A 22,131-nucleotide genomic window follows, 5' to 3' on the forward strand; every position below is an offset into this window, starting at 1 on the left:
GCGTGGCACGGCACTCCTTGCGCGCATCAGCACTGCGCACGGGCCAGCTCCACACGGGTCAAGGAGGCCCGGGGTTTGAACCTTGGACCTCCCATGTGGTAGACGGACGCCCTAACCACTGGGCCAAAGTCCGCGTCCCTCTCTTTCAGTATCTTGATGCTGAGTGCTGGGGGTGCAGGGGGTGGAGCTGCGGCACGTTCTCATGGACGGAGGCGCCCGTCGCGGCGAAGCAGCCTTCCCACGCTGCCGGTGCCTTTTCCTTAAGCCTGGGTTTCTTGAATTTCCTAGAGCAACACTGTTTATGTTGAGCAACATGTTTCCCCCATATTTGACTTACAATCTTTTGTATCATTTTAGTTGTATCTGTTATACATAGTATATAGTTATAGCGGCTTTAAATCCAGGGTGAAAAACTTTGTCTTTTAAAGAACATTTATTCCGTTTACATTGAACGCCGTTACTGCTGTTTTGTGATGTTGTAATAGAAGAAGCTGTTTGTTTATGGAGCGTGTGTACATGGGGGCATTCCAGTTGGATACTTTTAGTGATGAGTTGTATTCAGTGACGGTTTTGGTTATTCCCTAGAGTACGTTTCACTTTCAGAATTTTCTAATTAAAAAAAACTGTTTTTCCCACTCGTGTTCCCACGTCCTTGCTATAGCTCTAACCCTGGCTGATTTTTCAGCTTTCTTGTTGGCTTGGTTTCCTGAAATACAGATTTCACTGTTAGCTGACGTCCGCGGGAGCACCGAAGGTCAGATTTGCCTGTGAAATTCCCTCGCTGTCCGTCAGCAGGACCTGCTGCGCGAGCACGTGCTCGGCGGCGCCCCCTGCCGGCGGCTGCGCGTGGCGGTCGGCGGCCTGCGCTGTGCTTCCGGGAGGCCTGGGAGGGTGCTGGTGTCTGCGCCCGCAGCCCCGGCCCTCCACCCGCCCCCCGAGGGCCGCCCCCTCGCCCGCGCCCCCCCCCCCCCCAGGGCCGCACCTCCACCCCCCCAGGGCCACCCCCCGCCTGCGCCCCCAGGGCCGCCCCCCGCCCGCCCTCCGCTCCTCTCTGCGCCCCCTGCCCTGTGGGTACAGAGGTGCCCCCGAGGCTTTGCTTATTTAGAAACGGCGGCAGGTGGGACGCATTGCGGCCAGGTGCAGCGCCCACGCCCTCCGCTGCCCCCTTGCCCCTCTCTGCGCCCTCCCACCTTGGGTGCTCAATTCAGTGCTCACTGCAGGCCCCTTGCCTGCGCCTGGGCCCCTCGCCCGCGCCTGGGCCCCTCACCCGCGCCTGGGCCCCTTGCCCGCGCCTGGGCCCCTCGCCCCCTGCCTGGGCCCCTTGCCCCCCACCTGGGCCCCTCACCCGCGCCTGGACTCTCGCCCGCAACTGGGCCCCTCACCTGTGCCTGGGCCCCTTGCCCCCCACCTGGGCCCTCACCTGTGCCTGGGCCCCTCGCCCGCGCAGCAAGGCCGGCTCTGCCCCCGGGCTGCCCACGCGGGGCGGGTTCCTGCCAGGGGGCCGGCTCGGACACTTGCTCTTTCCCTGCCGCCTGCCAGTGCTCTGGGGAGCCCGGGGGCTGCAGTCCTGCTGCTGGGCTCAGACCCTGCGGTGGACAAGGCACATCCCCGCCGGGCGCCTGCCATGCGCCCAGGGAGGGGCTCAGCGGCCGGCCCCGAGATCAGGCCAGCTCAGACGCCAGCAGGGCTCGGGGCTGGCCCCAGCCGTGAGCCTTGGTTTTGGGGCCTTTCCTTCCGTAGTTTCCTTTCTTTACCGGTGGGCTTCCCGGCTTCTGAATATTCCAGAAGGGTGCTTTCCTTATTGTGGTTCGAGCGGCGCTCCTTCCTCGTCCTAGAGCCGCGGTTGCTGCACGGATCCTGCCGTGCCCGCCGTGCTGGGGCCTGCAGACCTGGCCGCGGGGCCGGGGGCTGCCGCAGGGTTTCCGTGGAGGGGAGCGGGCGGGGGCGCCGAGGCCGAAACATGGCGCTTCTGCCGCCTGGCGTGGCCGGCCGTGCCCGTGGCCCCTCAGCACGGGGACCGGAGCAGAGGGAAGGAGAGCGTGGGAGTGGGATCGTGGCTCGCCCACACTGGGGGTCAGTGCTAGCGTGGCCTGTGCGGGGCGGGGAGGGGTCTGCGGCCATGGGCCGGCCTGTCAGGTGATTTTAGAGCAGTGCCCGCCCCGGGGGTGAGGCGGAGCGCCGAGAAGCCTCCCAGCGCGGGGGCCGCCACGTCCCGCAGGTTCCGTGGGGCGGCGAGGGCAGCGCCGGTCGCTGTCGTCACAGGTGCGTGCGGGGCCTCCCGTGGACGGAGACGGAGTGGACGGCCCTGCTGAGGCCTGCCCGGAGGAGGCGCGGGGTCTGCGTCTGCACTCGCGTCGGGGCCTGGTCCGGCGGTGCGTGCCGGGCGCAGCTCGCTGTCGTGGGCAGGGCGAGGCGCGTGGTCATCGGGCGTGCACGTGCCCGTGAGAGTGACCCACGCCGTCCTGGGCAGGCTTCCACTCGAGTGTAGACGGTGGACCGCGCGCTGTTCTTACGAAATGCTGAAGCTGCTTCTGGCGTTGAGTTAAGCTGACCTGAAGCACGGAATCTGTCCCAACAGGTGACGCTGGGCTCCGGCGCGGCCTGGGAGCTGAGGAGCTGCGGACGGGAGGGCGCGCCGCGAGGGACCTGCCGGGACCAGCGCCACGGCCCCTGCCTGCAGAGCTCCAGGTAAGGGCGCAGTGTCCACGTCGGGAGAAGGTGATTCGCTTGAGGGACCTGGGAAGGCCTCCGGTGGCTTCATGCCCACTTTATGGCGCAGTGTCCGGCCGCAGTCCCTCGTTAGTTCCCTCCGTGGCCTCAGTCCCAGCCCCGCCACGTCCAGCTCCCGCCACGCCCAGCCCCCCGCCACATCCCCAGCCCCCGCCGCGTCCCCAGCCCCCGCCGCGTCCAGCCCCCGCACGTCCCCAGCCCCCGTCACGTCCAGCCCCCGCCACGTCCCCAGCCCCCGCCGCGTCCAGCCCCCGCCGCGTCCCCAGCCCCCGCCGCATCCAGCCCCCGCCGCGTCCAGCCCCCTCCGTGTCGCCAGCCCCTGCCACATCCAGCCCCCGCCGCGTCCAGCCCCCGCCGCGTCCAGCCCCCGCCACGTCCAGCCTCTGCTGCGTCCCTGGCCCCTGCCTCGTCCAGCCCCCGCTGTATCCCCAACCCTGTTGCATCCAGCCCCCGCCATGTCCAGCCCCCACCATGTCCCTGGCCCCTCCTGCGTCGCCTGCCCGCGTGCTGCGGCCCCTGGAGGCTCTTTAGCGTGACTCTGGCGCGTTGTCTCCTGAGCCGGCGCTGAGCCTGAGCAGCTACTTGCAAAGCCCTTGGCTGCAAATGGTCATTTTCTTTGAGGTGATGAATCTAAAAGATGGTTTCCTTGCTGTGTACTAACAGTTCTGATCCAGCATTCCCCGCCCTTTTTTTTAAGATTTATTTTTATTTATTTCTCTATCCCCCACTCTAGTTGTCTCCTCTCTGTGTCCATTTACTGCGTATTCTTCTGTGACCATTTCTATCCTTATCAGTGGCACGGGAATCTGTGTCTCTTTTTGTTGCGTCCTCTTGTTGTGTCAGCTCTCCATGTGTGCGGCGCCATTCCTGGGCAGGCTACACTTTTTTTCGCACTGGGCAGCTCTCCTTACGGGTGCACTCCTTGCACGTGGGGCTCCCCTACGCGGGGGACACACCTGCGTGGCAGGGCACTTCTTGCGCGCATCAGCACTGCGCATCGGCCAGCTCCACACGGGTCAAGGAGGCCCTGGGTTTGAACCGCGGACCTCCCATGTGGTAGGCAGACGCCCTAACCACTGGGCCAAGTCCGCCGCCAGCGTCCGCTTTTAAGAAGAGGTAAGGCGAGGGCTAAATCCAGGTGGCACCGTGAGGTCCCCTGGCCGTGACTGACCCGGGAAGCGTCACCCTGCAGGGGAGGGTCCCTGCTCGTACGAGGCGGGGAAGAAGTCCAAGAAAGCGGCTCTCGGGGCGCCGTGGGAGGCCCTGGGACACTGGCGGCGGCCATGGCCGTGTGCGCTTAGCCGACGTTCACTCAGCAAGTGCCTGCCAGGTGCTGCGGTGCAGCTGCCCCCGCCCTTGAGGAGCTTATATTCTGGTAGGGGGACGGGAGAAAGTGAGTCACGTGCTTCCTGGAGGCTGATGAGCCCCCAGGGGGCCCAACTGGGGAGGGGGCTGCAGGGTGAGGGGATCGGGCTGCTTGTGAGGGGCTGAGAACAGGAAGCGAGGACGGAGCCCACCTGTAGCCGGGCTCAGCCTGCGTCCCAGGTGCAGGGTCAGCCTGGGGGACCCCAGGTAGGTATGAGGCTGGGGCGGGGGGGTGGGTGGGATAAGAGGGAAGCCTGCGGGGAAGGTGCCAGAGCTCCATGTGGCCGGGACGCAGGTGAGTGACGGCATGCAGGTGAGCAGGTGCGTGCAGGTAAGGGGCTCCGCGCAGGTGGGGAAGCCTGGCCCAGGAGGGGCGTGCCGAAGGGTCTGCGAGGGCCGTCAGGTGGCGTTTCGACCGGGCACGAGGGCCCACGCTGCCCCAAGGCCGGGCGTCAGCGCAGCGGCTTCCCCTGGACCTCCCGGGGCGGGTTCTCTTATCTGGTTTAGCTGCACCTGCCGCCGCAGGGAGGAGCCCAGGAGGGACGTCAGGCTTATGGCCCTGGCCGTCGTGCCCCTGCGCTGGAACTGAGTTGTCAGCCCCAGCTCTCCTTCCCGCCGAGGTGGGGGCAGGAAGTCACTCGCTCTCCGGTGAGGTCCCGGACGTGGCGCGGCGCTGCCAGGCTAGGTCTGGTCTAGGAGCACCTGCGCTCCACCGCCGCGTGAGGAGCGTCTCCCAGGTGTGCTGTGTGAGGGGTTTTATGCGAAGGAAGCGTGCCACGCAGGAATGAATTATTTATGGGCCTTTGCACAAATAAATTGATCTTAAGGCACAGAAGAAAAAACGGTCCGAAAGGAGAGGCCCGCAGCACGCTCTGAGAAAGCAAGAGGAGAGCCGGGAAGTATCAGGCGCCTACACGTCGCGACGCCGTCGCTTCCGGCTGGTTCTCTGTTAGTAGATGTTAGCCTTAGAGGAGGGCTTTTGTGTTTATTTTATAAAACGAGAGCTAATTTTGGCAGCACGTAGTCCGGTGTATAGTTTTCTCTCTTCTTTCCGAGCGCTTTGAGATAAAAAGCACGAACACGCATGTGTGGCTGAAACGTGCCTCCCCTCGCTGGTGCCGCCTCTGTGTGGCACAGCGCTCGGCCGAGGGCAGAGGGGGTGCAGCGCTGGGAGGGGCCTGGGGCCGCAGACCCGACGGGGTGCGGCGAGGGACGCAACTGTCTGAAGCGGGGCCCCGCTGGGGGTTCAGCCCAGGTCATTGGGGTCCCACCAGGTCCCGGCCCAGATCAGCGGGGTCCCCCCGGGGGTCTCAGCCCAGGTCAGCAGGGGTCCCCCCAGGTCCTCAGGGTCCCCCCGGGGGTCTCGGCCCAGGTCAGCAGGGGTCCCCCAGGGGTCCTGACCCAGATCAGCGGGGCCCCCCAGGTCCTGGCCCAGGTCAGCAGGGTCCCCCCAGCGTCCCGGCCCAGGTCAGCAGAGTCCCCCCAGGGGTCTCGGCCCAGGTCAACAGGGGTCCCCCAGGGGTCTCGGCCCAGGTCAGTGGAGTCCCCCCCCCAGGAGTCCCGGCCCAGGTCAGCGGGGCCCGCCCCGGGGTCCTGACCCAGATCAGCGGGGCCCCCCCAGGTCCTGGCCCAGGTCAGCGGGGTCCCCCCAGGTCCCAGCCCAGGTCAGCGGGGTCCCCCCAGCGTCCCAGCCCAGGTCAGCAGAGTCCCCCCAGGGGTCTCGGCCCAGGTCAACAGGGGTCCCCCAGGGGTCTCGGCCCAGGTCAGTGGGGTCCCCCCCCAGGAGTCCCGGCCCAGGTCAGTGGGGCCTGCCCCGGAGTCCTGACCCAGGTCAGCGGGGTCCCCCCAGGTCCTGGCCCGGGTCAGCGGAGTCCCCCTGGGGATTCAGCCCAGGTCAGCGGGGTCCCCCCCAGCCCCCCAGGTCCCCTTTGCGAGACGGGATCTAACCGGCTGTCAGCACGTGGCAGGTGCTCGACGTGTCCATGGACTTAAGGCCACTCGCCGAGGGGGCGGGATCGGAGCGGCGCCTGTGGGGGGCCATCGGGTGGTGGGTGCACCCTCGCACTCGGCACTGCTTCGGGCGGGCCCTCGGTGTCACCTCAGAGGGGCCCCGTTCCTGCCTGGGACCTGCAGGCGCCCGCGGCTGCCTGTGCCCTGCAGCGCAGAGCCCCGAGGGCCAGTCCTGGTGGCGAGGGCCGCGGACACGCGTCTCCGGGCTGATGCGCCCGCGGCTCCGGCACGTCCTCCAGGGGGGCCGCCCAGGCGTGGGGTTCACGGGCACGAGCACCCCGGCAGCGGGGGAGGCCAAACAGGACTGGAGGGGCGCACAGCGGGGCCCAGGCCACCCCGCCTCTCGGCTCACGCTGCCGCCCCACCCGCGTGGGCGCCGCTGCACTGTGTGTCTCCACGCCTGCCCCACCTTCGGGGGAAAGCCCCCGGGAGGGACGCGGCGCCTCCAGCCTCGGCCTCCGCCCGGCCGCTTTGCTCCGTCCTGGACTAGGCGACACTGTCCAGTCGAGGCCGTGGCCCGGCGCCTGCCCTCGCCCCGCGGCGGCCGCCTCCCCGCCGGGTCTCCTCTTCTTTCTGCCTCAGTGCCCGTACCGTCAGCTCTGCCCACCGCGATGCGTCGGTGCGTCGCTGTGGCGTCCCCGTCCCCGCAGCTTCCGTGTCCATTCCCCTGGGGGGCGGTATCCACGCCAGGGGCGTCCCCACCAGAGTCACCCAGATGCGGTTGAGACTCGAAGGCGGGATGTGTCACCGGGGTGCGGGGGCTGGCGGCGCCTCGGGGCTTAGCTTGGCCACGCGTGGAGTCGCCGGGCGTCCCTCCAGGCCCCGCCGTGGAGGAGGTGCAGCCCCCCGGCCGAGAGGCGGCAGGACGCCGGGGCCAGGCGTCTGGGTGAGCCGCCCGCCTGCTCCCTCGGCACCTGCAACCCGGCCCCCACCCTGGCGTCAGGGCAGACGTCCCCCTGCGGCGGATTTGGGGGAGGACCTGGCGAGGCTGCGGCCAAACCCGGGGCCCAGGAGCCGAGAGCAGTTTACAGAAACGGCTGAAACCCAGCGAAGCGCAGCAGAGGCTGCACGTGGCCGCCAGGCCTGCACGAGCGCCCCTCGGGACCAAGGCCCTGCCGCCCCCACTGGCCGTGTGGACCCTCGAGGCGCCCGCGTGGGGGCCCAGAGCACCTGCTCCCGCCCGTGCCCCGGGGAGGGTCTGCCGGCCCCTGCGTTCACGGCCCTCGCGGGCAGCAGCCCCTGCCCATGCTCCGCTTCCTCGCGGGACCCCGACCGGCTGTGGAGCCCAAGGGCACATGTCTCCACAAACAGGCGACGGAGAACGACAGCTCACCTTCAAGACTCGGTGATTATGGGACGCGGACTTGGCCCAGTGGTTAGGACGTCCATATACCACATGGGAGGTCCGCGGTTCAAACCCCGGGACTCCTTGACCCGTGTGGAGCTGGCCCATGCGCAGTGCTGATGTGCGCAAGGAGTGCCGTGCTACGCAGGGGTGTCCCCCGCATAGGGGAGCCCCACGCGCAAGGAGTGCACCCCCTAAGGAGAGCCGCCCAGCGCGAAAGAAACCATAGCCTGCCCAGCAATGGCGCTGCACACACGGAGAGCTGACACAACAAGGTGATGCAACAAAGAGAAACACAGATTCCCGTGCCACTGGTAAGAATACAAGCAGACACAGAAGAACACACAGTGAATGGACACAGAAAACAGACAGTGGCGGGGAAGGGGAGAGAAAGAAATCTTTAAGAAAAAAAAGATCTAAAAAAAAAAAAATCTGGTGATTTAAGGGAAAAACTGAAAAACCTGGAAAAGTGGTTCTTAAGGAGGCAGAGCACGGCCGACGGAGCCTCCACGTTGGTGAGACGCCGCCGAGGACCGTGTGCAGGGCAGGTGCCCAGGAGGGCCTTCCGGGGACAGCGGCCCTGCTCTCCAGATGCGGCTTGATTAGGAAAACTGGCCGCAGGAGTGGGCACAACGAGCGGCAGCCCAGCGGTGGAGAAATCGGTGGTGCGTGGAGGGTCTGAGTGGGGGTCTCCCAGAAGCGGGGGTGGCCGAGGGAGGCGACTCCCCAGGCTGCGGGCCTGGACGGTGGGGGGCCCTCTCGGGGTCCTCGGTGGCATTGGGGGTGGGCTGAGCGCTGCCTCCAGGCCGGCGGCTGTGGGTGCCGTGGAGCAGAGCGAGGGGGCGTCTCCCGGCACCGGCACCCGCCGTCGCACAGCCGCTCCCACTGAGCCCTGGGGGTCCCAGGTGGAAGGTTGACCGCTCCCCCCACGTCGGTGGAGTGAGGGGCGGGCCCCGGCTCCGGCCTGGACAGGGCTGTCCAGAGGAAGCGCCGCCAGCTGCCCCCGCCCCTTGGAGCTGGCGAGAGAGGCACTGGGGCCCGAGGCTCCCAGAGGCCTCGCAGGGCCTCTTCTTACACCTCGTGGTGGGCGACGAGTGAAGGACACAGAACAGGCCGCAGCCTCCTAGCAGGCTCCGTAGGTGGTGGGTGCCAAAGGGTGGGCGCCAAGGGTGGGTGTCAAAGGGTGGGTCCCAAGGGTGGGTGCCAAAGGGTGGAGTACCAAATGGGTGGATGCCAAATGGTGGGTGCCAAAGGGTGGGTGCTAAAGGGTGGGTCCCAAGGGTGGATGCCAAACAGTGGGATGCCAAAGGGTGGAGTACCAAATGGGTGCCAATGCATGGGTGCCAAAGGGTATGGTGCCAAACAGTTGGTGCCAAGCGGGGTGCTGAATGGTGGGGCGCCCTCTCTAGTTGTGCGCCTGCAGTACTTTCCCGCAGCCCCCACTGTGAAGCGCAGGGAGAAGCCTGTTTAAACACGGACCCCGAGTCTGGGGACGCAGCCTAAAGCAGTACAGATAAATGGGCTTGTCATTTCTTCAGGGTTCTAGAGTTTTGGGGTTTTCGCTCTAGAAATTCTCATGAGCCTGGTGCAACATTCAAGAAGGACTTGAATCCCTACTTCACACCATATACAAAAAACTAACCCTGGATCGATCAAGAACATTACGTTAGAGCTGAAGCCATAAAGCTCTTAGAGGAGAACACGGGTATCTTTAGGACCTTGGATTTGGCAGTGGATTCTTAGATACGCCAGAAAAAGCATAAGCAACAGAAAAAAGATAAATGGGATTTCATCAAAATGTGAAACTTCTGTGCATCCAACGGTATTATCAAGAAAGTGAGAGGACAGCCTGCAGAAGGGGAAGACTATTTGGAAACCATATATCTGATAAGGACTTAATATGCAGGATTTATTAAAATTTCCTACAACTCGACCTCAAAAAGACCAACGGCCCCATTAGAAGATGGCCATGGACCTGCGTGAATATTTCTGCAAAGACGACACGCAAGTGGCCAGAAGTCGCAAGGAAGGCGCGCGGCATCTTTCCTCGTCAGGGAGGGGTCTCAGACCCACAGCGCGACGCTGCGCCCGCCCACCAGGACAGCGCCGCCCAGAAGGTGGATGGTGGATGTGGAGGAACGGAGCCCGCGTGCGTCGCTGGCTGCAGTGTTGTCGGGATCCCTAGTGTTCCGTGTGACCTGGTCATCCCCAAAGACCTGAAACAGGGACTCACACACGTCTGGATGCGATGCGCCCAGCAGCGTCTTCACAGCCGCCGTGAGGTGGAAGCAGCCCGGCCGGACGTCCACGGGGAGGCGTGGGAGGTGGCCGCGCACGCCGGGGCATCGTTAGCCGTGAACAGGAGCCACGTTGTGGCTCACGTGGCAGCGCGGGTGCACCGTGACCGCCTCCTGTCGAGTGGGACAGTTAGGCTGCACAGGTTCCTTTAGACCAGGCGGATTTGGGGCAGAAAGCAGAGGGCGCGGCTGGGAGCAGGGCAGGGGGGCTCGTGCTGGGTAGGGCAGCGTTCTCCGGGTGATGGAGAGCTTTGAGGGGAGGCACTGGCGACGGTCACCTGTGCGTGTAGGTAACACCCCTGCCTCGTGCACTTGAAGACGGTTAAAACGGCTGCTCCTGCGTTACGCGCTTGTTCCCTCCTGGGCACTGTCATCGTTGTTCGCCCCCCGAGTACTTGCTGAGCCCCCCCGGGCGGGCACCTGCCCAGGGCCTTGGGAGGGCCCCGCCCCTGCCCCATGGAACCGGCGGGTGGGGAAGCAGGGGCGGCAGTGCTGCCACCCTGCCACCGCAGGGGACGCTGGCCCTGAGGGGAGACACCGGGGGAGGGACCAGGAGCCGCCCGCTTCCGGGGTCAGCCTCGAGGACACCCCCCGCCCCCAATTCTGTTCTTCAGACAAGTTGGAGTCCACGCTGGGGGGCTGTGGGCGGGGCGCGGCGGGGCGGGGCGCCGGGGTGGGGGCAGCTGCAGAGCGGAGAGCGCTGCTGGGCCTCGCAGCCATTTAAACATTTGCACAATAGCCAAGCAAAATTTGGTTTAAGCAGCATGTAGAACACAGCATCAAAACTGACAAATTCCTAAAATGTGTGAATTCCCAACTGTTACGTGTTATGGCTTTAAATGTCCAGAGAAGTGCACAAAGACCATGAAAGTATGACTTGACTCAGTAAAATTCAGTTGCCTCACATTGGATGCAAAATCATAACCATCTAAAGTTGTCAGAAGTTGATTGGTCTCTTTTTTTTTTTTTACCTTGAAGGGTAAAAATTTGTATTTTTGAGGAATGCCGTTCATACTGCATGTTTTCAAATAGAGTCACATAAGAAAGCATAAATGGTGTATACTCCCCCTAGTCTAGAAATAAACAGGAAGGTCATGAAATTTCTCTTTAAATCATGGCACCAGTATCTATAAAGAACAATAAAGGGAAAAAAAACGGTTTGCTATATATTTCATATCTCTTATCAGATGTGTTGTACAAATATTTTCTCTTCTGTGGTTTGTCTTTTCATTTCCTTTACAGTCTTTTGAAGAGAAGTTTTAATTTTGCTGAAGTTCAGTTTATCAGTTCTTTCTTTTACATTCATGCTTTTCACATCCTACCTAGGAAATTTGCACTGCCCTAAGGTGGTCTCCATGTTTCTTCTAGAAGTTGTATAGTTTTGGCCTTTATTTAGGCTTGTGAGCAAGTCTCAGTTAATTTTTGTGTATAGTGCAAGATAAGGGTTGAGGTTCATTTTTTTCCATGTAGATTTCCTCTTGTGCGAGGGCCATTATGAAGAAACGATTCTCTCTCCATTTGAATACCAGGACACCTTCGTCACACCTGTCCGAGGGGGACTCTGACCTTTACTCGGATCTGGTCTGATCTCTCGCCAGCTCCACGTCATCCTATGACTTTTAACTTTAGAGTAAGTCTTGCTGTCTGGTGGTATGAGTCTCCCAGGTACATGGTCCATTTTCACAATTGCTCTGGGTAGCTTCGGTTCTTAGCATTTCAGTGTATTCTTGATCATCTTGGTGACAGGTTTGATGCCCCTACACAAATAATTTCTGTGTTTTTGTTTGTAATTTAGTTGAATGCATAAATCAGTTACCAAGAAAATCAACATCCTCATAATATGGAGACAACCTGTATGTAATCGAGGTATCTCTCTCCATTTATTTAGGTTTTTAAAATTTCTCTCAACAGTTTTTGTTATGTACATGTCTTGCACATACTTTGCTAAGCATATCCCTAAGACTTTCGTTTTTTTAAATGCTATTTGAATGGTATTATTTTTATTTTAATTGACTTGTTTTCCTTCAACTTTGCTTAGCTTGTTCGTTCCTTGGCATGTGTGTGTGATAACAGATCAGTTTTAATTCTAGCACCTTAAGCTATACAAGCGTGTGCTTTATACACTTCATGGGACTGTTGTTATACAATTCAATAAAGGAAAAACTGGGCAGTTACCACTTAGTATCTCGAAATCAGGAAAACATGCTTTTGAGTTATTCAAGCACAATGCATGGAATGGAAAACAAAATCAGAAGTCCTCCACAGTCACACTAATTGTCAGTTAAAAGACTTCCATTTAACCCTTGACGTGACAGTCGGTGTGTAGGAGGGGATCGTGCAGTGACTTCCGCTCTCATCGTGCGGGTTGTGCTCTCCTGGGAGGCTCCGAGCAGGTGTGCGAGTGGCCGGAGGGGGGCACCGCCGGCCAGAACAGCAGGGAAGTTCTCCCACAGTTTCTGTAACTTGCACTTTTTAAAAATCAGTTAAAAGTGAACGGTGAGAATTCAATACTTACCTTTACATACACACATGTGAAAGCATATTTGCTAACAAACATATAAAAATAGCCATTAACTAGTTTGATAAGAAAATAATATATAAAAGTATATAGCTTTTGTATGATCTATTTATCTTTCTAAAAAAGACTAATAAAAATGATAGTATATAGCAAACACATTAGTCATCTCTGATCATGGAGAGATCAATTCCATAGTTTTTATTATATCAAACAAAAAAGTTTTAGTTTCTTTGAATCCCTTATCCAGAAACACTTGAAAAGGAAGACAGAAATTACTTATTTCTACCCTCCACCTGGCTGGGAAAGGGTTAAATTAGAAACCCAAGAACAATGGAACGCTTACATCCAAAATTGAACCCAAATATTTGGCCCCATAGACTATTACATCTTCCCGAATAGGCATTAAAGGATAGGCTTGATAAGCAGTTTTGAATCTGTAAATACAATAGGCATTTTGGTGCTTTGGCCCCTGGAAAACAAAAGTAAAGCACTGAGATGTCTCACTTGTGGAGACTGAGTTCAGAGTCTCTAAGGTGGACTAAAGCTGACATCAAAATTGTTAAAGATGGGCAAAAAGTCACATTAAAAAAAAACTCTCAAAAAAAGAAAAAACAAAACAAAACAATAAAAACCTCTCTGAGTTTCTGTGTAGAATAACAATAGGCCACATGATTCCAGAGTTTAGAAATTATTTCACAACCTAGGACTTCAGCTTGGCAAACAGCTTGGATTCCAAAGCTGATTTATCCCTCTTAAAATGTGTAAGGCCTTAAAAATGTTCTGTGTATAAAGATACATATTTTAAAGGAATTAGATAATCTTAGAAGCAGCCTTAGTGTTTCCTTTGAGTTTGTCTCGAAATGACCGTGGTATGATCTTCACAAAAGGATCAGCGTCTTCTTGGTCTAATGCAGGGCTCTTAACAAGGGGTCTGTGAGCTTGAATTGAAATTCGAACACACAGCTCTTATGGGGACGTTTTGGCGCGGGTGTGATGTATCTATTACGTAATACTCAGGACAGTGTGGACTGGGGAAGGGGCTGTGGTTTTCACCTGACTGGCAAAGGGGCCCGTGGAACGGAAAAGGTCAGGAGCCCACTCTAAGGCTGACACAGTGATCGTTTGTCAGACTTGCTGGTGTAAGGCTGAAAAGGTGCCAACAAGATGTAAACGTAAGGAGAGAGGACGAGGCCCTCCCGGCCGCTGGTAGCCAAAATTCACGGGATTCTTAGAAAATGGCCCCGTGGCAGCCGTTCTTGTCTTTTCCTTCCTGTGTTGGTTCTGGTGGAGGACGTTCCTGCTCTTGAAATTTCCTTGTGACCGGACAAGGTCAAGGAGAGCTCGAGCTTCATTCGTCCTGGTCTTTCTTGAGGCTTCCACGTGGTGGCCTTCGGCAGCCGTGCTGACCGTGTCCTCCCTGTGTGACCTCGCTCTGAGCATCTGGAGCTGCTTTGTTACCAGTTAAGATCACCAGAAATTCATCACGGTCCTTCACTCTGGGAATCTGTCTTGGAAACTTAGATTCCCTCAGCCCGCCTCTGTTCCACCTCCCCGGCCCTCACCCGCTCTCTCACGAGGACAGACCCCTTGACCTGCCGGCTCCAGAATTCCCAGCTGGCTGCTCCGTTCCTGATCACACACGGCTCTGTCCATTACAGAACAGGACCGATGAGCTGGACGGTGTGTGCCCGCTTCCCACTGCTGCCCCTGCTGGTGCTTCTGGCCAGGGCCGTCCCCGGCGGCCGGTCGTGGCCGCGGGGATGCTGCGAGCCGTCACCATCCAGCCAGGCCTTCCCAGGCAGGGAGCAGCAGGGCGTCCGCCGGGCCAGGGCCGGCAGTGGCCGGGGCGCGCTCGCCTACCATCCTGGCAGTGCCAGCGGAATGCAGCGTCCAGCACCGCTGCAGGAGCCAGCCCTCATTCACTCTTAGCAAAGGTATTGTTCTGTGTTGTGTTTTGGTAGATTCCGTGGGATTTCCTAAGTACACAATTGTAATCTCTGAGAATAAAGACCGTTTTTATTCTTCATTTCCCATTTGTGTGCCTGTTTTGTTTGTTTTCCTTACTGCACTGGTTCATATCTCCAACACAATGTTGGATATAAGTGCTGAGTGTGGGCATGCTTGTCTTGTTTCTGATTTTGGTCTTTCACTGTAAGTATGATGTTAGCTATGGGTCTTTCGTGGATTCCTTTTACCTATTTTCTATTTCTAGTTGGCTGAGCCTTGTTAAAATCCTGAATGTTTTGAATTTTTTCCAGTGTTCTGAGTCCACTGAGATTATTTTTTTCTCCTTTTTTGGCCTGTTGGTAGGGTGATTTACCTTGATTGATATTTGAATATTAGATACTGCATTCCTAGGACAAGTTTCAATCAGTTATGACTTATTACTCATTTTATAGATTTTTGGATTATCTTTGCTAGTATTTTGCCAAGGAATTTTGGGTCTATGTTCTTGATGGACTTCAGATTTGATTGGTCTTTAGATTTCTTGCCTTGTAATTTATTTGTCTGAATGCTGTCCTCATAAAAGAAGTTGGGAAGTATTTCTTCCTCTCTTACTTTCTGGATGTCTTTTTGTAGGACTCATATTATTTCTTCTTTAACTGTTTGCTAGAATTCACCGGTGAAGTCATCTGGACTTGGAGTTTTCTTTATGGAAAGGTTCTTAAAGTAAGAATTCAACTGCTTAAATAGCTATAGGAATATTCAGGTTTTCTGTTCCTTCTTGAATAACATTTGGTAATATAAATCTCTCAAGGAATTTTTTCATTTAAGTTGTTGAATTTATTGGCATAAAATTATCACAACATATGTTTCTTTTGATGATTATAGGATCTATAACAGTGGCCCCTCTTTTGTTCCTGATATTGATAATTTTTGTTCATTGCCCTTTTTCTTGATCAGTTTAGTTATAGTCTTATCAGTTTTATTGATTTTTTTCAAAGAGCCAGCTTTTAGTTTAATGGATTTTTTTCTATCCATTATTCACATTCTAGATCATTGGCTCCCAATCGTAGCTGTGTTTTTTTCTTTCTTCTTACTTTGGGTTTAATTTGCTCATTAACTTGTGGCCTCTTAAGATAGAATTTTAGTGGTGCAGGTGGAACTCAGTGGTTGAGCATGTGCTTCACATGGTTGAGGTCCCAGGTTCAATCCCTGGTACCTCCTTAAAAAAAAGCTAGAACTTCAGATGATTGAAAGTAGTGCTTTAAGTACACCTTACAATTTTGATATGTTGTCTTTAGTCCAAAATATTTTCTAATTTCTTTTAAAATTTCTTCTTTTACCCATAGATTATTAAGAAATCTATTATGTAATTTCCAAGTATTCTGGGATTTTCTAAAAATTTTTTTGTTAATTTCTAATTAAATTCAATTGGGGAAAGAGAACACATTATTATTTCAGTATTCTTAAATTTATTGTGTCTCCCAAAGTGTTGTCTAACTTGATGAGTGTTCCTTGTGTGTGTGAAAAGAATATGTACTTTGCTGTTGTTTGGCTAGTAAACTTGCGTTTGTTCATAGTGATGTTCAGGTTTTACTTCCCTCTTGATTTTTCTCCCGCTTATTCTGTTAATTTCCGAAAGAGGATTTGTTGAAGTATCCACTGTAACTACATTTGTCTAGTTCTCCTTTCATTTCTCTCAGCATTTGTGTTGTGTATTTTGAAGATCTCTTTCTGGGTGCGTATGTATATAGGATTATGTCTTCCTGGTGAATTGACCCTTTTTCCTTATGAAATGTCTCTTCTAGGCTTGGTAATGTTCCTTGTTCTCAAGTACACACCACCCGATACCGATAATATAGCCACGCTTTTGCATGATGAGTGTTTGCCTGCTGCTCTCAGTTTCTAGCCTTTTACTTTTAGCCTATCCGTGGCTTTGTTTGTAAAGGGTGTTGGGGTGGGCAGTCTAGTTACAGCTTGCTTTTTTATTCACTCTACCAATCTCTGCCATTTTTTTTCTAGACTGTCTATATTTAGTGTAGTTATGGGTATAAATCTACCATTTTGCTGTTTTTTGTTTGTCCCTTCTGTTCTGTTTCCCTTTTCCTTCTTTTGCTGGCTTCTTTTGGATTAATAGGTGATTTTTGAAAACTCCACTGCTGGCTTGTGAAATATACCTCTTTATTTCTTTTTTACTTCTCTTGACTATTTTACAGCTTGTAATATGCAATTTTAACATGTTAGTGCTTATCCTCAAGTAATATCCTATTTCTTGATGTTTGCTGTAGTGACCTTGCAACAGGATTTATGAAAAACCTATGATAACACTTTTTTTTTAATAGGAGGTACTGGGCATTGAACTTGGGACCTTGTACATGGGAAACAGGTGTTCAAACTACTGAGCTTTACCCGCTTCTATGTTAACATTTTGAAAGATTATTTTTTTCCAGTTTTTAAAATATTTTCTTTCTGAGTTGCATTTATACAACCTTTTTCAATTATTATGGATTAACTTAGGACTCTGTTTTGTTGTTACCCTTTAGCCAAAGACTACCAGTAAGACCTTGTAGTTAAACAAGATGGGTTATTCCTCCTTATGCCAACAGAACAAACACCACGGAAACCTCACAGTAAGAGAGTGCTGCGAGGACTTCACATGGTGATACGGGGTGGGGCTTAAAAATCAGGGAGTCACTCCAGATGTGATGTTGTTGGATAATTCTGTGACTGGCTTTTTTTTTTTTTTAAGATTTATTTATTTATTTCTTCCCTCTCCCCGGCTGCCTGTTGTTTGTACTTGCTTTCTGCTCTCTCTATCTGTTTGTTGTCTGCTCGTCTTCTTTTTTAGGAGGCACCAGGGCTTGAGCCACTTCAGCTCTCACTTGTTACGTCTTATTTTTTTTGTTTTGTTTTGTTTTTTTTACAGAAAACACACTTTATTATTCATTACAGTTCATTTGTTGTGTCTCATTGTGTTTCCTTATTGTGTCTCTTCATTGTGTCATCTCGTTGCGTTATCTTTTTGCGTTAGCTCGCCATGTCAGCCAATCACATCGTTCCCTGACTTACTCGACTTCCTTAGGAGGCACCTGGAACCACACCTGGGACCTCCTGTGTGGTAGGCGGGCACCCAACTGCTTGAGCCACACCTGCTTCCCGTGACTGGCTATCTTAATACATCTCCTCTAATAAGATCGAAGCCCTAAAAACCAATTGATAAAGTAAACCACAGTTCTTCATGTTAGACTAGGAGAGGGCTGTGGTTTGGATGGCCTTTCTGTGGTCTGGGGTTAGGTAGGATTATCTTCGTGAGCCATCGTGGTTGTGTGAGCTGGCGTGAGGCTGATCTTCTGTGAATTGCTTTCAACAGGACACCGAGGCCTGGTTTGGGTCAGCGAGACCTGGGGGGAGCAGCTGACGGTGCCAGGCCCGTGCCCAGGACACCAGGCCCTGCCCTGAGCCCAGCCCTGCCCCCCGTCTCGGCCACTTGGCCTCCGGGGCCTGCTGGGTCCTTCCTCTCTGGAGCAGCAGGTGGTGCTGTGGGCGTGGCTGGACGGCCCGCGGCCCAGCTCTGGGGAGACGCTCGCTCCTGCTCCCCCACTCGTGTCCACGGGGCCCCCTGGCCCCCTCACTGCTTGCTTGGGCTCCTTCTGGTCTACCTCACTGTAACCCTTCAAAGCCCACGGGGCTCCCCGGGGCCGTAATCCCCCAGCGGCTGGTTTGTGAGTTACGTTAGGGGCTCACCTCTCGGGGTCATGGTCTCGTGTGTGGCCCCCTCCCTCCCCCAGCCCGTGTCACCTGAGGGGGTCGACTGCACGTGTGGCCCGTCCCCTCGCCGAGGCTGCTGGCGCCTCGGGGCCCCCGAGCTCGGCTCCGGTTCTGCCGGCACAGGCACAGAATTCGCGCATCGGAGTGAGCGGCGCTTTCGGCGGCCACGCCCGGCCCAGGGCGAGGGTTCTCACCGGGCCACCACCAGCCCAGGGCCCTGGGGCGTCCCGCTGCTCCGCGGCCTTCTGCCTTGCCAGACACCACGCTCCGGGGTCCCAGGGGGCCCCTGCGCTCTGGAGGGTGGCCACGCGCTGCTGCGCTGGGAGGCGAGTCCTCAGAACAGGCCTCTCCCCGGGCAGGGCGGGCGCCGGGCGTCCACACGCCGGCCGTGCTGCGGGCCCAGGTGAGGCCCGCACACCCGGGGACCCGGCCTGCAGCCGGCGAGCTGGGAGAGAGGAGGGACGTCGGGGGCTGGGGTCGCTGCTCATGGCGCCCCCTCTCCAGCAGGGCCCCGGCCGGCCGGCAGGTTGCGCGTGTCAGGCCTCTTCGGGGCCGTTCCTGGCCCGTGTTTGTCCACGTGGACTCGCCCGAAGGGCCTGGAGCCGCCCGTCCGTCCCCGCTCCACGAGCCCCGGCCAGGCCTGTGCTGTCCCTCAGGACACGGGTCGGGGGGGGGCAGGGCCGCGCGGGGAGGGCCTGGGGGTCCAGATGCTGGTGGGGCCAGCACCCTGCCTAGACCTCGGCGCCACCCAGCACGGCGCCCAGGACACCCCCGCGCTGTCGGCGCTTGTCTCCGCGACGACCTCAACAGAGATGACCGGGTGCTAACCACGGCGGGCGCGGGCGGGCCCTTAGGCCTTGCTCTAAATGCCAGAGGAGGCTTTGCTGGAAACAAGGAGTTAGAGATGGTTCTGGAAGAAAACCTGTGGCCATTCTAGGCCAGGGTGCGGTATTTTGAATTACGTGGCCTCTAGAAAAATGCTGATTTTAACAGAGGCTCGGGGTAAGCTTTGAGTGAGAATCTCAGGGTCTGTAATTCCTTGCAAAATGAGCTTGTAAGTATGCACGTGTATGTAAATAATTGTTTTTATTTCCCTTTTATTATAATCCAGTATATTCCAAGGTGGGTGACTCCGTGTGATCTAGTTTACTGAAATTCTGCAGTTATTTTCCTCAAATGTGAACTGGACAGACTTTTTCAATAAAATAGCTTCTGCTGCTTTTTTACAATAGATATATCTTTTATTTTTACCTGACTTTTAAAACGTGCCTCGTATTTTATCGTCTCTCATACTAAACTGTACCTGTTGACTCTCCCTCTAGTGAGATTAGAAACCTCCCATTCAAGGAGACGCGTGGGCTGACCTTGACCTTCTCCCTGTACCTTCTGTGACCTTCTTACTCCAGCCCCAGGGGGCTCCGGCTCCGGCTGCCCCCTCCTCACCGCCCCCTCTGCCACCCCCCCTCGCTGCCCCCTCCTCGCCACCCCCTCTGCCCCCCGCCCCTCGTGCTGCCCTGGGGCCCGGCCCCTCTCCTCCTGTCCAGGACTCTCCCGCGGGGCCATCACGGCGACTTGCAGAGCAGCGCGGCATGCCCAGCCCTCCTCCCCGTCGCGCCCACGCCCACTGACGTGCCAGCTGGAGCCGCCGTCCAGGCCACGCTGCTCTCCACCAACTTCTCGCTGGCGTGTCCACTCTGTGGAAGCCGGGCTCCCGGGCGATGCACACGTCCCCAGCCCTCAGGCCCGTGGCGTGGGATGTCCAGCGAGCGCGTGCCGTTGTTTTTATATTAACAGACGTTTCTAGGCCCTTTCCTGTTCTAGGAGGTAGCGTTGCGTTTCCCATCTGTTGTTCTTTACAAGTAAGCGGCACATCTGAGTCACCTAGAAGGCTCAGCGCAGGGTACAGGCTCCTTTGTTTTTCTTCTCGTAAGAGTAGAAAGCACTTTTTGAGAGGTTTAACCTAAATGAATATTCTAAGCATGTTCATTGTTGGAGTCTGCTCTGAGGACGTGGGTGAGAAATGAAAACTGCCGAGCAGGATGTCGGACGCGAAAGGCGTGCGGGTTTCAACGGCATTCTAGAATTACAGGCTTGTAAAGACACGGCAGCTAAAGGGAAGGCTTTGGGTTGTAAAAAGAGCTTTCGAGTACTTTCTAACGCCGGTCCGGCCGTGGCGCTCGGTTCTCGTGAACGCGGTGTTCTTTTTTTATGTTTCTCTTAAGTAATCCTAAAGGCAGAGGGGGAACGGGGAGAAAAGCGGAGGGCGTGGAGCCGCGGAGTGGCGTGCCCGAGCGCGGCCCCGGGTGGGCGCCTGGCGTGCGAGCCGAGGTGGAAGGGGCCTCGTGGGTCGCCACAGCGCAGCCGCCGAGCAGGGCCCGAGCCACAGGCAGGATCCCGGCTTGTCCTCGTCCCGTGGGCTCTTCTAGGCCTCCCGCGAGGCGAGGCTGAGGGGCCCGGGACCCTGAGCTGAGAGGAATCGAGCCGGCGCCGGCCCTCAGGAGAGACCACGGGCGCTGGGCACCGCCAGCCGAGGCCCTCGCGGCCCCCGTGCTGTGGCTCGGCCCACGGCCGGCTCAGGAGCGCGCGTGCCTGAGGAGGCGGTGGTGTATTCCCACCTGAGCGCCGTCCTGGCACGTTGGAGAGGCTCTTGAGAACGGCCTCCCCGTCAGTTTACGTGGACTGCGGCCAGGGGGTGTCCCCGGGGAGCTCTGCTTCAGCTGGACGGCGCAGGAGCCGATAGAAGCGCCAGGTGCCCTTTCCTCGCCCCGGCCTACCAGGTTTACGGCTCAGCTCCCTGACTCTCGCCACTGGGATTTTTTTAAGTGGGAACATTTGGATACTTTGAAAGTCTTTTTTCCCATGACTTGACTTATAAATTGCGATGTGGCGTGGAGTGAAATACTTTGCTTCTGCGGGTGAGGGTATGCGGGAGACACCGCAACGGTCTCTTTCAGAAGAAGGGGCAGCCCCCGTGACTGCGTGTGGGGAACGCTGCGGGTGGCGGCCGCAGCGGGCAGTGGCTGCGGGTGGCCCCGGGTCAGCCAGGCCGTTTCCGCTGGGGCCAGAGGGGGCGCCGGGCACTCGGCGGAGAGCGGCTTCCCGGGGGCCCAGAGACCACCTGTGTGTGAACGGGTGCCCCAGAGCCCGGAGACCACCTGTGCGTGAACGGGTGCCCCAGAGCCCGGAGACCACCTGTGCGTGAACGGGGTGCCCCAGAGCCCGGAGACCACCTGTGCGTGAACGGGTGCCCCAGAGCCCAGAGACCACCTGTGCGTGAACAGGTGCCCCAGAGCCCAGAAACCACCTGTGCGTGAACGGGGTGCCCCAGAGCCCGGAGACCACCTGTGCGTGAACGGGTGCCCCAGACCCGGAGACCACCTGTGCGTGAACGGGTGCCCCAGAGCCCAGAGACCACCTGTGCGTGAACGGGTGCCCCAGAGCCCAGAAACCACCTGTGCGTGAATGGGGTGCCCGGAGCCCAGAGACCACCTGTGCGTGAACGGGGTGCCCGGAGCCCAGAGACCACCTGTGCGTGAACGGGGAGCCCCAGAGCCCAGAGACCACCTGTGCGTGAACGGGTGCCCCAGAGCCCGGAGACCACCTGTGCGTGAACAGGTGCCCCAGAGCCCGGAGACCACCTGTGCGTAAACGGGGAGCCCGGAGCCCAGAGACCACCTGTGCGTGAACAGGTGCCCCAGAGCCCGGAGACCACCTGTGCGTGAACAGGTGCCCCAGAACCCAGAGACCACCTGTGCGTGAACAGGTGCCCCAGAGCCCGGAGACCACCTGTGCGTGAACGGGGTGCCCGGAGCCCAGAGACCACCTGTGCGTGAACGGGGTGCCCGGAGCCCAGAGACCACCTGTGCGTGAACGGGGTGCCCGGAGCCCAGAGACCACCTGTGCGTGAACGGGTGCCCCAGAGCCCGGAGACCACCTGTGCGTGAACGGGGAGCCCCAGAGCCCGGAGACCACCTGTGCGTGAACGGGGTGCCCCAGAGCCCGGAGACCACCTGTGCGTGAACAGATGCCCCAGAGCCCAGAAACCACCTGTGCGTGAACGGGGAGCCCGGAGCCCAGAGACCACCTGTGCGTGAACAGGTGCCCCAGAGCCCAGAGACCACCTGTGCGTGAACGGGGAGCCCAGAGCCCGGAGA

The 22,131-nt window shown here is 57.2% G+C and overlaps 1 protein-coding gene across 3 annotated transcripts in view; it reads left to right on the forward strand.

Annotated features, from left to right (window-relative positions):
* The window catches only part of ADARB1 (adenosine deaminase RNA specific B1), a 258,621-nt gene that overhangs the window by 177,452 nt on the left and 59,038 nt on the right, over positions 1-22,131 (forward strand). For all 3 annotated transcript variants that reach the window (XM_071214999.1, XM_071214998.1, XM_058296349.1), the window contains one exon: positions 2,579-2,688. The gene's annotated coding sequence lies outside the window, so the exon portion shown is untranslated. The remainder of the gene's footprint in view (positions 1-2,578; positions 2,689-22,131) is intronic.

The sequence above is a fragment of the Dasypus novemcinctus genome, chromosome 4 (genome assembly GCF_030445035.2).
Source record: "Dasypus novemcinctus isolate mDasNov1 chromosome 4, mDasNov1.1.hap2, whole genome shotgun sequence".
Taxonomy (NCBI): domain Eukaryota; kingdom Metazoa; phylum Chordata; class Mammalia; order Cingulata; family Dasypodidae; genus Dasypus; species Dasypus novemcinctus.